At 38.0% G+C, this 13,671-nt stretch overlaps 1 protein-coding gene across 2 annotated transcripts in view; it reads right to left on the bottom strand.

Moving 5' to 3' along the window:
- LOC6045948 (chaoptin) overlaps positions 1–13,671 on the bottom strand; it is a 202,420-nt gene that overhangs the window by 78,296 nt on the left and 110,453 nt on the right. The gene's annotated exons all lie outside the window — the stretch shown is intronic.

Raw genomic sequence — 13,671 nt, forward strand, 5'->3', positions numbered from 1 at the left:
TACTCCTATATCGCAAAAAATGCATGAGGACAGATTTCATGCAGATTCTGATATACTTTCATGCCGCCATGCATCACAATCATGCGACTGCCAGTTGGGTGCACTTTTCGTGAGTGTTCGTTTGAACTGTCAGCGCAAATGGCAACACTCGACAGAGTGTTGGAAGAAAAAAGAACTAAGCCGATATTAGAAAAATGGGCGTGGCCCAATGCATTCGCCTCGATTAGAATACCCTTGGGAATTTTTTTTTTGTTAAATGCTTGGTAAAGAAATAGAATAACTTTTAGTGAAAGTGAAAATAAACAGAAATGTTCACAAAAACTTGCTCTACTCGTTGGTGTACTTGGTTTTAGTAAAATTCAAGGGAGACTCTAGATTATTCAGCATCATTCAAACACGACCGCTTATTAGGATTAAAATGGGTAGATTTCCCCTACCTACAACTTTGTAGAAGGGTGCAAGACGATCCGAGTTTTTTTTCACAAAATCTAAATTCCCCAAAATACACATTTTTTGATTTTTGACATTTTTTGATATGGTTTAGGGGACAAAAATTCGCAACTTTTGAGTTATAGAGAAACATGGTCAAAAAATCTGCCGCCAAGTTATGGTTTTTTGAAAAAATTGTGATTCTTGGAAAAATCAAAATATCATGCAAAAAAAATACGGAAATTTGCAGTTTTCTGATTTTTCAAAATAATGACCATAAGTGACCATTTCTAAAAATATTTTATTTTAGAAAAGTTCAAAAAATTTGCTATAAAATTGTCTAAGAGTCTTTACAGATTGGACCTCTGGTTGCGGAGATACCGGCTTAAAGAAATAGAAACAGGAAAATTGAAGTTTTCGAAGTCTCATCCAAACAGCCCACCATTTTCTAATGTCGATATCTCAGCAACTAATGGTCCGATTTTCAATGTTAAAACATGAAACATTAGAGAAATTTTCCGATCTTTTCGAAAAAATATTTTGAATTTTTAAAAATCAAGACTAACACTTCAAAAGGGCCAAATATTGAGTATTACTCCCATTTTTTTTTATTTAAAAATAAAAAAAGCAGCCAAAACTGTATGGAGACTTGTATGGTTTGAGCACAAAGTTTGAGCTAAATAATAAAAAAAAAACAAAAAAAAATGGTCGAAAACGGCCGATTTCGTAGAGATTTGCTCAGTTGAGCTGGAATCCCGGGCAGACGGTAATAACGAAATTCATGCCATTTCAATAACAAATACTGTTAAAATAACTGAAAATGTTATGGAATCTTCATGAAAAATCCATTTATGAATAAGAGTTTAATAACAGTTTATGTTATCATAACAAAATTTGTTATTGGTCTGATATTGGTTGAAAGCCAAAACAACTTGGGAATAACATTTTTTGTTATAGAAGAATAACTAAAACTGTTAGTAGGATGATCGGATTAGTTGTTAAAATAACAAAAAATAATAACAAAGATTTGTTCGAAGAATAACTAAAAATGTTATTAAACTGTTATTACAACAACAATCTAATAACAAAAAAATCATAACGACGAATAACAAATTCTGTTATAAATAACATAAAATGTTATTGGCCTAGTATATTCAAATATCAAAAAATGTTATTCCCAAGTTATTGCCGTCTGCTCGGGATGACCCAATTATAATTTTGCTCCTCGATTTCTTTCAAATCTCAATTTTATAAAAGTTTCATAATAAATATATAATTGAATTTGGAGAAAACACAGTTCAAATTGTTTGAAAATTAAATTCTTTAAAAAATATTTAAAATTTGATCTTAAGCAAAACATAAAAGATGATTTTACCATGATTTTCTCAATGTGTGTAGTGACCTATTAGCATAGCATAGCATTGGTGTCTACCCGTAGCTGCTACTTCGTTATTGACCAGGACCCCCAAAAATTGCTCCGTGGACCACAGATGAAAAGTAGGAACCAATCATCACCCCTTCGCAATTTTCAAAGGTCCCTATCGTGCTGATCAATACCGACGCCGGCCACGACCAGTGGTAAGACACGGGAAGTGGATGGGAATGTTAGTCCGATACTTGAGTGATGGGACCGCCAAATCGACTGCGTCTCCGACAAAGTATCACATGAGTTTTGAGGGTTAGTAAGATGGGTATGAGGTCAGGATTCACCGTGGTAGGTGATGCGACCATAAGTAATTTGTTTATCAGTTGTAAATTTATAGGTCTTAGGCAGCCGGCTGCTGTAAGACAAACAATCAATGATTTAGAAATAGTTTTAATTCGAACGCGGTGCCAAATTATCATTCATTCCCCCGTCGGCGTGCCTTCCGAGCAACGACGCTGTGAGAAGGGCTTTTCCTCCTTTTACTATTTAAGCAATATATTAAATTGTATTTTTGTAGTTTCCGACTAAATTATATCAAAATTTTAAAGTGAGGTTTACAATGATTTCATCGTGTTGCAGGATTTTATGATGAAATGTTCCGAAAGTAGTGATCTACGAGACCGACAAAATTACGAACAATAGTAACTGAAAATTTCGTTTCGAGCAGTTAATAATAAAGTGACACTATCACGAATGGTACATTTTTAAGCCAAAGTCGTTATAGGTAGTTTTATCTTTTACGTTATATTTATAATTATCGGAAAAATAAGATCAGAGTAAGAGGAGAACGAATCCGTAAAACGACGCATGAACTCAAGTTGGACATTCTCGTTTAACGACCGGTATATTATTATTTACGCGACATGAAAGAAGGAAAGAAAAAAAAGAAGATGGAAAGTGGGGGAAAATATGTAAAATATAAGATGCATACAAAGATAAATTAAAGTAAATAGATAGATTGAAATGAATAAATAAGGTAAAATAAATTGATACATTAAAATAAATAGGTCAATGAAAAAATAATAAAATTGAATCCTTTCATGCTTCCATCCATACACGATCCAAATGATAGAGTTTAATTGTTTCGTTGATATTATTCACGTGGCACTAATATTTAATTTAAGTTAAAAATAGTACTCATTCATGCTTCCTTACAATCATGATTAATCACAATATTCTTAAAATGATTCATGGCATTTCTCACTTCTCGCTTATTTACAAAAAATGTCGCTGCCACAGCTGCCAGTTTTACTCACGCATACTCTCTGTCATGCAAAATCACAAATACATTCAACAAAGAACGAACTCGCCATCTTTAATGATCTCGACGGCTGCCTTGACATTCCGGAAGTACAGCCCGTCGTCTGCACCTCCACCGGCCACTCAAACCGCACAAACGCAGCAGCGAACGTCGCTCGTCCACACTCCCTTCCTCCATGCAAACTCACTAAAAATTTCACAAAAAAAAACAAAACCAAAAAAACTGCCAAAACTTGATGTTATGCTTATCCTCGAATTGGGAATGCACAGGAATTAAATTGGTCGGTGTTATTGTTCACAATGTTACAATAAAATTATTCTTCGAATTTTCGATTCTGCTTTTCGGAGTTCGGCCAACTGGGTCAAACCCAATCCAGTAAGCATTTGTCTTCTTTTTCTGTACTCTTCGCGGTGACGGTGGCAACTCTTTGTTACATTCGCTCTGCTTTCTCTTTCAAACAGCACACTGCGAGCGCCCTTCCGCTCGTCTTCTCACTTCAACTTGAATACTTTAAATATCATGCATCTCTCTCACTCAAAACCGACTTAAGTTTTTACTTGACAACACTGACTACCCTCTCACAACTCACCACACATGCACGATACCCTCAACACGCACACCTAAACGCTTCCATCCATCACGTCCTCTCAAGTTGCGAGTTCCACCTTTGGTCCAACGGTAATGCTGCCAGCACATGCACTTGTAAAAGAAACGTATTTCGATATTCACTTCCACAAGCCCCTCAATGCACGCACAATTCAATTCATAACCATACGAAGAAATCTTGCCGGATACATATCTTTCTCCGCGTGATAATATTCTTATAAGAATCGAACTCAGCCCAAGCACAAAACAAACACTGCACCAATACAACGATACGGCCACGACCGGTGCTGCTGCGACAGCGACCGAAGAGCGCAGTGATTTTGCTTCGATGTCACTAAATATCTCGCATTTTTCAATAAATTTCACTTGCTACTACGAAAACTACACAATGGGAACAATTTGCACTCAATTATACATATTACACCACCAGAATACGCGATAAAAACATAAAAATTCGCGGACCGCCACATCACAGCAATCTGCTCTCGATGGCAGTGCTGCCAGACCCCTCAATGTGGGTACGGATTTTGAAAAGTTCTCAGATCAAGTTCTGGTGTGGTTCCCCTTGTAGGGCATACCTATAGGGACTCTCACGCCAAATTTCAGCTTATTTGGTTGAAAACTGGCTTGTCTCAAGCGAGTTCAAGTTTACATAGGATTTAATATGGGAAATTTTGAATTTTCGTTCATTCGCTCCTACAGGCTTAGGGAAAACATGAAGAAACTTCTAGGATGGCCAGAAATGAGCGGAATCGTCTGGAGAACAACTTTCCCTAAGAGACCAGGTCGATTCGGTCAACCCCCATCGAGCTCAACGGCAATACATCCGGGGGTTTCGGAACCAACGGTTTTCCCCAGAAAAGCATCAAATTTTCCTTAGCATGCTATGAATGTTTGATGAACACCGCGACGTCACATGTCAAACAGCTACCACGTGATTGTAAAATTTGCATCATAACAGTTTTTTTTTCTTATTTGGAGGTTCAGAATACAGCTAAATAGTATCAGGATCACCATAAATGATAATTCTATAGTTCAAATAGTAATAAAAAGTTATTCTTTATAGGCGATGCTAGTCCACGTGGTAGCTGTTTGTTTGTGTAGTGACCTATTATTTTTAAATCTGAGATGACGGCAAAAAAAGTTGATTTAAATAAAAAAAAATAATGCATTTGGTATGTTAACATGCAACCAACCACTCAAATTTTATGTAAATTGGGTCGCAAAAGTTGAATTCTAGAGTTTTTTTTGAATGGGTCCTATATACATATGAAAAACAATAGTTTTTAGGATAATTTCAAAAAAAATAAATTAAAAAACTCTGCAATTTGATGTTAAAAATAAGAAAATGGAGATAAAACGTGATTGGATTAATCAAGCATCATACAAATCTTCGGGTAATCGAAACTTTGGATAATAGAGGCTTCGTAAAATCAAGTTGCAATCGACTAACTTGAAATAAAAGGCCAAAAAATTTGAGAAAAAAAACAGTGCAAAGATTATTCCAAATAAAAGATAACTGAGGACAAAAAATCAATAATAAACATGGAATATCCAATGATTAACAAAATACCAATTATAAAAGTTGGTCATAAACTTTTTCAAATGTATTCACGAAAACGAATGAGCTAGCACAAGTGTGAAAAAAAGATCGTGACATTGGGAATATGGTAGAAATTCGTTTAACTTTAATGATGCAATATTTAAAAATGCACATTGAAAGTTGAACATTCTGCACTTTGAACCAAATTGGGTTGAGTTCAGAGAACTTGACTTTGAAAAAATATGTACTCAAGGAGTCATTTAAGAAACATATATGTGAAAGAAGAATAGTTTAAATAATTAGTTCGATCATTAGCTAAGCATTTTGCTATACTTTGTGCTTCTAAATTATGAAATTTAGATTTTTCCTCTAACTGTTATTGAATTGAAACAAGATCTATCCGTAAGACATCCCAGTCTTACCCACACCAAGTCGCGCGCCCGAATCGAAGTGCTTCGCACACTCTGTACTTCCACCCGCATAAAACCGGCTAACTGATTTGAGCAGCACGCGACACAGTCGGGCGATTCGCGAGAGAAGTAGAGAAAAAGAGTGCACGCCAAGTGAGAGCGAGAGCATTTTACTCTCAATTCATTTTCCGAGAAGCACAGTTGCGATGTCGCGGCTCCAAAGTCAAATTAAAACGAGTTCGTGCTTCTTTTCGGTTTTTGCGCGCTTCGATATTTGAGTCATCGATGAGGGGCTGCTGTGAATTTATTCTCATAAAAATTGGAGACAATGATAGAAGATTTTTTTTTGGCAGAAAATTGTGAAAAATTGTAAAATAATTTGTAAATGTGGGTAATTTTTAAGCCAATTTCATCAAGATTATTGTTTGAAGTAAATCTAGTTCAAGATTCCAGTATTTTATAAGTTAATAACATAATTTGTTGTACTTTTTGATATATTTTTAGTATCATAATTAATTTTACTAATTCAATACATATATATCATCGCGACGCCGAATCTCTTCCAGTTTCCACTCAAACGAACCGTTGCTGGTGTGACGACCAAATACAGCATGTTGTACCAAGCCACGACACGATGACGACCAGTCGGTGGTGGAGTGACTGTGAAAATACATCGACAAACTGCTGCTCCGATCTTTAATCCAGATGGCCAATATAATGCAATTCAGCAACGCTATGAGTCAGAGCCGGGGAACATCGAGAGCGACTTCCAGCAACAACAACAACACCGAAGTCAATTCATTGTGTTGAACACGAGAGTGAACGCGAAAAAAAAAAGTTGCTGACTTTTGGACTGTTGTTGTTGTTGCTGCTGCTGTTGCGGCGTCCTCCACAAGTGGGTGTGACAAAGATGGATTAATTCAAATCACTCAGCGAGAAAGAGGAAAGAATGACACTCTGAATGATGGAGGATTAGGGGAAAGGAGAAAGAGGGGGAAGAGAGCCAAATTCGGCGTGCACGTGTGGGTGGCAGCAGTTGAAGGGGGGTCATATTTGAGAGACTTTGGAGGGAAAACTTGAGGGAAACACGAGAAAGAGAGAGTTTGTGTATTGAAAACGCACACGTGCATGCTGGAAGCGTGTGAGAGCCAAAGAGGGGAGCGTTTTGAACGTATTCAATTTTAGATGACAGAGATATTGAACGAAAGATCAATTTGAATTTTGTTTAAAAAAAACTAGTACAAATTGGATTGGAAATACCTACAAGTTGGGCTAGTATTAATTTTATTAAAAGTTTTTGTCCTTCGGCTCATGCTGAGGGAAAAACTAACTTTTTTAACTAAAATTTCAAGCCGTATTTTTAAAACGATTTATTAAACAGTATCCCAAAATCTTTAAACATTAATCCTCGCTTACATTTTAAAAAAAGTCTTATGTACATAGGAAACCCTTGGCGCATTGTTGGGTTTGAAAAAGTAACCTAGAATTCTGGAGTTTTTTTTTAAAGAAGGTCCAATAAACCAAATTTTCAGTTTTTGCTTTTTGGGTGTTTTTAATACCCCTGACTCAGGCCGTTTTCAAAAACACCCAAAAATCAAAAACTGGAAATTTGGTTTATTGGACCTTTTAAAAAAAAACTCCAGAATTTGGCTTTGCTACTGTCAACAATTGTCAAAATATTTATGAATATATGATAATATTTATATTCCTCATGTTTCACGTTTTCCCTATCTGTGTTTTAAAACTTAAATCATATTAGCAACAGCCTTAGTTGTTTAAAAGTAAAGTTTTTTTTAAAGTGTCTGCATTGAGAATGTTTAAAGTCGAAACAAATTGAAATGATGTATGATTGTTTTATTACTTTATTATTATTCTCTCTTTATGGCCCTGCGAGAGCAGTCTGAAAAAAATAAATACTAAAATTATACTATATTTTCTACCATTTTATACCATCTTTTGTTCGTAGCTGGTGTCCTGACAAGTTTTGTTTACCCTTCAAACGTACCTGTAAAAGAAAAGAAAAATATGTTAAAAATACAATTCAATTTCTTAATGTTAAGTTTATGAAGTTAATTTTAATAAAACAATTAAGATTGATTAAAATTTAAAGTTTGGCAACGCTGATATTTTTTATATTTCGATATAATAGTTTTTGCCAAAAGTGGATATTAGCCGTTTTTACAATGATGGGCAGTTAAGTATTATTTACATACATTTTTGGGGCCAGATTTTGGTGAAAACGTAAATCATATCACTTTAAGCATGTTTAAGTTTATTAAAAAATAGTTTTTTTTAATTTTCGACGTGCATGTGCAAAACAATGTAAAAGGACCGAAGCCGAAGTGTAAACAAAGAGTCTATCCTGCTCACGTCAGTTGATGTTTACATGCGGAACGAGCAGGATAGACTCTTTGTTTACATTTCGGCTTCGGCCCTATTACAATATTTTGCTAGATTCATGCAAATTTTGAGACTAAGGCTTGTTATTTCAATTTTTATATTTTTTTGCCCTCGCCCTCCCTCTCGACCCGTGCAGAGCAATAGGACAAAAACTTTGAAAAATATTTGCATTAGCCTTATATAAGTTTTTTCAAAGGAAAGGTTATATTGTTAGCCGAAATTATTGGCTTTACCTCCAGATTTTTTGTTATTACGATTCAAACAAATTTCAAGTCCATCTCCTCAAAAAAATTTAAACAATAAATATCACAAAATGCAATCTACATTACCTTTACATTATTGAAAACGTTGCTTAATCCACCTTTAGGTGGGTGGTGCCTTCCTTACATTCATGAAGTTACACTACAGAGCCTCAAAAAAGAGTTTAAACAAGACTTATTTTTATCAAAATATTTGAGATCCGGTCTAAAAAAATGTATAAATAGCACTTAAGTGGTTATAACTTTTGATAGGGTTGTCAGATCTTCAATATTTTTTTTTTTTTTTTTTTTTTTTGAATTAAATATACTTTATTGAATCTTTCTTATAATAATTACATTTGGTTTACATAATAAGTGGTCAGCTGTGGCTCTTCAGCTTTAGTTTGCTTTTCGTGATTTAAACACTGTTCATTTTATAACTTTAAAAGTATATGATTTATCATTTTTGTAACACTAGGTACAATGAGAAAAAAAATGTTAAGAAAACATAACCTAACCTAAAACTAACTTAATCTTACCATAAACTAAACCAATCCTTGAATCAAGGGGTATTCAGATATAGCACATTTTTCCCTGAATTTCAAACATTTTTCTTGAATCTTCTGATCCAACATTTTTACTTCTGCTAATTCATGAACCTCACTTGATCTTGTCCAGCCAGGAACATTCAAAACCATTTTGAGTACCTTGTTTTGGACACGCTGGAGCTTCAATTTATGAGTTCTAGCGCAACACTCCCAAACAGGTACTGCATACTCAATAACGGGGTAAATTATTTGTTTGTAAACTGCTAGCTTATTTTTCAAAGATAGCTTTGATTTTCTGTTAATTAAAGGATACAAACACCTGATGAGAATGCTGCACTTGTTCAATATTTTATCTACATGCTGCCGAAACAATAGTTTCGAGTCAAGTATGAGACCTAAATAGACAACTTCCTTTGACCAGGGTATCGAAACATCATTCATTTTAATCAAAACATCATCCTTTGGGACAAATCTGGCCGATTTGGAAAGTGGAAAAATGATGGTTTGAGTTTTGGCTGCATTTATGCGAATTTTCCAGTCGCCAAAGTATTCGGAAAGAACGTCAAGACCCTTCTGAAGACGGCCAACTAAATATCTGGTTATTTTACCCTTATAAATAACGGCAGTGTCATCAGCAAAAAGTGACAACACACCATTACCAGGAAGAGTAGGCAAATCAGATGTAAAAATATTGTACAGAAGTGGGCCAAGAATACTTCCTTGGGGAACCCCAGCATCAATGTTGAATAATCCAGAAGCAATCCCATTCAGAAAAACCTTGAACGATCTCTCCGAAAGATAGTGCTGGATAATTTTGATAAGATACATTGGAAAACCGTATAAATACAGTTTATGTATCAAACCATCATGCCAAACATTGTCAAAAGCCTTCTCAACATCCAACAAAGCCATAGCAGTTGATTTAGACTCAAGCTTGTTCTGCTTGATGATTTTAGTTACTCTCGTAAGCTGATGAGCAGTATTATGTCCCTTTCGGAAGCCAAACTGCTCATTCAAAATTATATTATTATCGTTGGTAAAATCCAAAAGCCTTGAATAGATGACCTTCTCAAAGAGTTTGGACAGACTACTCAAAAGACTAATGGGACGATAACTTGTTGGCGATGTTGGATCTTTTGAGGCTTCAAAATTGGTATGACTTTGCCCAGCTTCCAATTGGTGGGGAAGTAACCAAGTTGCAAACATTTATTGAAAATATTGGCTAGATGTTGAAAGAACTGATCACTCTGTTTTTCAACACTAGATTAAAATGTTATCAAAGCCTGGAGCTTTCATATTTTTCATTTGTTTAACTGCAACTTTGACTTCCTCACCAGAAACATGGGAATCTGCAGGAAATTCAAAGGTAGAGTCATTGATTGTTGAAATACTATTGGCAACTGATGTTTCTTTACGGCTGGTCATGGAAGCGCCAAGATTATGTGAACTAACAAAATGAAGCCCAAGTGCATTTGCCTTTTCCTCGGATGTAATCAAAGGAGAATCCTCAACAATAAGAGGAGGAATAGGCTTTGGTTTGTTTTTAAGAACTTTTGAAAGTTTCCAAAATGGTTTTGAATAATTCCCAAGCTGGCTTACATGTTTTGAAAATTCTTGATTTCTGATATTGTCAAGTCGGTCTTGTATGATTTTGTTCAAATTGTTCACTGAAATCTTTTGTCATAGTCCCCAGTCCGTTGATATTGTCTCCTATAAACATTCCTAAGTCTAATCAAGTGTTTAGTATCTACGTCAATATCAGTTACCTTAAAATTAACAGGAACCTCCCGAACGTTGGCAGCCTCTGCTTGGTTGATAGCCTGCTGGATCACCTCCAGCGAACGATCAATATCGGCAGAAGTTTCCGGGTGTTGATCATAGTCGATGTTGCTGTCGACCACTTGCTGAAACTGCTGCCAGTCAACGTTGTGGTAATCTTTCCGGGTTGGTTGCCGCTGCGGAGTAACGGAAGCTCCAACCTCCACAACCACCGGATAGTGATCAGAACTCAACTCTTCAAACACCTCAGGATGAGCCACGTTCTCAGCCATATTGGTAATGAAGAAGTCGATGATTGAGTGATTCCCAGACCGAGCCACCCTCGTTGGACGATCCGGACTCACAACGTTGTAGTATCCGTTTTGCAGATCGTTGTGCAGAATCACTCCGTTCCGATTCCTCCTGCTGTTGCCCCAAACTTCATGCTTCGCGTTGAGGTCACCAGCGATGATGTACTTTGCGCTCCGCCGTGTCAGCTTCTGGATATCGCTCTTCAGTTTTGCTGCTGAACCATCTCTGGAATTCACCTGACGTGGGCAGTATGCAGCAATGAAGAGTACTGGGCCAACCGAAGTGGGAATTTCCACCCCAACGGCCTCGATGATGTCCAGCTTGAAGTGTGGCAGCCGGCGTGGCTTGAGATCACGATGAACAGCGACAAGCACACCTCCTCCTCCAGAGGTGGTCCTATCGAGCTGCGTCGCGATCTTGTAGTTTTGCAGATAAACTTTTTCACCGGGCTTCAGATGAGTTTCCGTGATGGCAGCTACGTCGATCTCCTTCTCGCGAAGAAAATCCACCAGCTCTAAATTCTTCCTCCTAATGGAGCAAGCGTTCCAATTCAGCAGCTTGAGGGACCTACGATCCATACTGGATGACGAACGAGGTCAGCACTTCAATCTGCTGGGTCTTGGTTTTGCATCCACGCAGTGCAGCGGACATCTGTTTGAAAATATTGAGGAGTTCGGTTGAGGTGTAAAGATCATTACCATTTTCCTCAACTGCTGGTTCTTGGGTTGGTCTTGGCTCCTGGCTGAAGCCCGGTGGTGGCGGTCTCGGCTCCTGGCTGGAACCCGGCCGTGGATGATTCATCTCAGCTCTCTTCCTGGGATCCAACGGCAACGGTGCCAAGTTCGGGACCTGGCGTCGCGGTTGAAGAGGTGGAAAATTTTGCTCCACCAGGGCTGGAGGAGTTCTACGACGCTGAGGCTGATTCTTCGTCGATGCTTGCTGCCGAATTTTCACGAACTCAGCTCTCTTGGGGCACTTTCGGTCGGTTGACGAGTGCTCACCGTTGCAGTTGAGGCACTTCACCAGCGAATCTTGGATGCACTGGGATGTGATGTGCGCATCGGTACCACATTTGGCGCAACGACGCTTCAGGTGGCAGTTCTTACCTCCGTGCCCGAAACCCAGGCAGTTGAAGCATTGTGTGACGTCACGATGCACTGGTCGGTATCGCTCCCACGACACGATAATGTTGAAAACCGCTCGAATTGCCTTCAGCTCAGGAAGCGTCGTCGATCCCTTAGCCAAATGCAGCAGGTAGAGCTGGTCACGGTACTTGATGTCTTTGTTGCGTCGGCTCATTTTGTGCACGGCCAACACATCCAGTTTCAAAACTTTTAGCTCGGCAGCTAATTCCTCCACTGGCATGTCGTACAGACCTCTGACGACGATTTTGTACGGCTTATCCATGACGACATCATGGGTAAAGTACTCCGCCTCGTTTTCGGTCAAGTAATCCTTGACCAGTTGATAGTGCTGCCTGGATTGCACCAGCACCTTAAATCCGTCCTGACACAGACGAATGTTGCCTTGGACTTTCCCAGACTTGATGAGTTCAACCAGCCCCGCTCGAAAGTCGATCGTTGCTGCTGATTGCCGCACAAAAAGGAGGCAGTTTCTCCTTTCGCTGTTTCACTTCATTCTCCTTTGCTTCCGCTACCTGGTCCTCGTCAGGCAGTCCAGCAAACTTGTTGTTCTTCAATAGCTGCTCCTCGTGCGACGAAGAGTTCTCCTCCTCCTCATCCATCGGTACAGTACCGTCGCTCTTTTTCGTCTTTTTGCTGTTCGATGTCACTTCCAAAAGCACCTTCCTTTTGGAAATCCCCGGTTTTTGGCCATCAGTTGAGGCCTCAACCTTCCTTTTGGAAATTCCCACTTTTTTGCCTGCTTGAGCCGCAGGTAGGGCAATATTGCCGGCGTTTTGCGCCGGGACGCGACGAGTCATGTTGATTCAGACAACCTTCACCAACGAATGCTCGGATAACAATCGTCAGATCTTCAACGTTTTAGGCTCATTGAAAAGGTCTTTTGATTACCTATACCAAGACAGGTCGCATGGTGGATCCGGACAACGTTTTCATCAAAATATTTGAGATCCGGCCTCCAAAAAGTACATAAATAACACTAAAGTGCTCATAACTTTTGAAAGGATTGTCAGATCTTCAACGTTTTGAGCTCATTGGATAGGTCTTTTAAATACCTTTCAAATAATGTATAACATGACGGGGTTTCTTACAAAAACCACCCTTTTTACAATCTTCCGGACTTTATTTGAAATCGTTTTTTAAGCATAACTTTTGAAGTACTTTACTAAACTTCATAATATTAACTAGGGTCTTGTGGGACCCCAAGACCGATCAAATGAGACCAAAACGGTTGAAATCGGTTCAGCCAATCCGGAGATAATCGTGTGCATATTTTTCGGTGCACGGACTAACATCCAGACACACACACAGACATTTGATCAGAATTTGATTCTGAGTCGATAGGTATACGTGAAGGTGGGTCTACGAGGTCTAATAAAGAAGTTCATTTTTCGAGTGATTTTAAAGCCTTTCCTCATTGAGGTGAGGAAGGCAAAAAAGCAAAATATCAATGAATTTATGACATTATTTTATCGAACTTTGCGATGGTCTAATTTTAACCTTCATGAATAGTTCAAATAAAAATGAGTAAGTACCTCTCTATTGAAGAAGTACCTGAAAGTCTGGAGATTTTTTGAAGTCCCATACACACCGAATA

The sequence above is a fragment of the Culex quinquefasciatus genome, chromosome 1, assembly GCF_015732765.1.
Source record: "Culex quinquefasciatus strain JHB chromosome 1, VPISU_Cqui_1.0_pri_paternal, whole genome shotgun sequence".
NCBI lineage: Eukaryota > Metazoa > Arthropoda > Insecta > Diptera > Culicidae > Culex > Culex quinquefasciatus.